The sequence below is a fragment of the Octopus bimaculoides genome, chromosome 1 (genome assembly GCF_001194135.2).
Source record: "Octopus bimaculoides isolate UCB-OBI-ISO-001 chromosome 1, ASM119413v2, whole genome shotgun sequence".
In the NCBI taxonomy this organism is placed as follows: Eukaryota; Metazoa; Mollusca; class Cephalopoda; order Octopoda; family Octopodidae; genus Octopus; species Octopus bimaculoides.
The window spans coordinates 39,957,283-39,959,172 of NC_068981.1; the positions used below are offsets into that span (position 1 = coordinate 39,957,283).

Consider the following 1,890-nt stretch of genomic DNA (forward strand, 5'->3'; position numbering starts at 1 on the left):
TCTCTCTCTCTCTCTCTCTCTCTCTCTCTCTCTCTCTCTCTCTCTCTCCCACACCACCTTTCTATCTCCTTCTCTCTCTCTCCCGCACCACCTTTCTATCTCCTTCTCTCTTTCTCCCACACCACCTTTCTATCTCCTTCTCTCTTTCTCCCACACCACCTTTCTATCTCCTTCTGTCTCTCTCTCTCTCTCTCTCCCACACCACCTTTCTATCTCTCTCTCTCTCTCTCTCTCTCTCTATCTCTCTCTCTATCTCTCTCTATCTCTCTCTCTATCTCTCTCTCTCTCTCTCTACTTTAGCATGCAGTCTACCGCAGTATTCTGTCTATGCTGTGAAGTTACTTTCAGCGTGCGGTCTACCTTTTCTTACTCTTTTACACTATTCTCCACTTCTGTCGTGTTTTCGTTTGTCTTGCATGACGCTACCACATCGATGACAAGGGTCATCGATGACAAGGTCTTCTTATGATGTATCCAGAAGATTGCTTTCTTGTAAAAATGCAACTGCTGTTTCCTCTGTAAAAATTTATACGTCTATAGACATCCTTTAACAGCATTGTAATGGTTAAAATTAACTCAGGGTAAGAGGGTAAGAAAAGGTAGACCGCACTCTAAAAGTAATTTCACAGCGTAGGCAGGAAACTGCGGTAGACCGCACGCTAAAGTAGGATACTGCGATAGACAGCACGCTAAAGTAGCACCGACAATATTTAATAATACAACACTTTTCTCAAATATCATTACACCAGAATTTTAGCAGGGGACGTAACTCATATAAGAGTTACTGTAAGAGTTCATTCCCCTGAAGGATTACCGATTGGCGATTGGTTTTTTTCTTTATCTTTTTCTTCTTTGATGATGTTTATTGTTAGTCTCGAATAAGTTTTTGATCTTTTTATTTTCTTCCGCTTGACGCCTCTCATCCGCAGTATCTTTTACATAAAACTTGGAACAACAGTGCTGTTTTGATTTTTACCGTTACGACCAAAACCTTCTCGGTTTATTTGGTAGACGGAAAGTGAAAGAATCCCGTCGTGAACGGACGGACGGATCCGTTTATATTTCAACTTCTAAAGGCAAATTCACTGCAGTTGCTGTGGAGAAAAAATATTTCCATGATAAAAAGATATAAAAACACCATGTCTACCCAGTGATGCCCCTTGGTAACCTCACCTTGGTAACAGCTAAAGAGCTAGAAACGCATCTGGGAATCCGACAGGGGGCATCACTAGACAGATATGATGATTTACACCTTTTTACCATAAGTGAAAAAAATTTTTTAACCACAGTAACTGTAGTGAATTTGCCCTAAAAATTTAGGCACCTTTGTGGAAGCGCAATGGCCCAGTAGTTAGGGCAGCAGACTCGTGGTCGGAGGATCGTGGTTTCGATTCCCAGACCGGGCGTTGTGGGTGCTTATTGAGCAAAAACACCTAAAGCTTCACGAGGCTCCAGCAGGGGTGGGTGGCGACCCCTGTTGTAATATTTAGCCCCCAACTTTCTCTCACTCTTTCTTCCTGTTTCATGAGTAACGCTGCGATGGACTGGTGTCCCGTCCAACTGGTGGGGAACACATGCACCATAGAAACCGGGAAACCAGGCCCATGAGCCTGGCTAGGTTTTGAAAAGGGCGCATAAATAAATAAAAAAAACTTTGCTTATACCTAAACACTGCTTGGCGTTAATACTGCTGAATGCATGTGTGTGTGTGTGTGTGTGTGTGCTTGTGTGTGTCTGTGTGTGTGTGTGTATGTTTTATTTTTACTTCTTTCAATCATTAGACTGCGGCCATGCTGGGGCACCACCTTGAAGAATTTTTAGGCAAACAAATCAACTCCAGCACTCATTCTTTGTTAAGCCTGATACTTATTCTATCAGTCTCTTATGCTG

The 1,890-nt window shown here is 42.6% G+C and overlaps 1 protein-coding gene across 1 annotated transcript in view; it reads left to right on the top strand.

The window, feature by feature from the left end:
- LOC106872633 (outer dynein arm-docking complex subunit 2) overlaps nucleotides 1-1,890 on the top strand; it is a 133,563-nt gene that overhangs the window by 80,164 nt on the left and 51,509 nt on the right. The window lies entirely within an intron of this gene.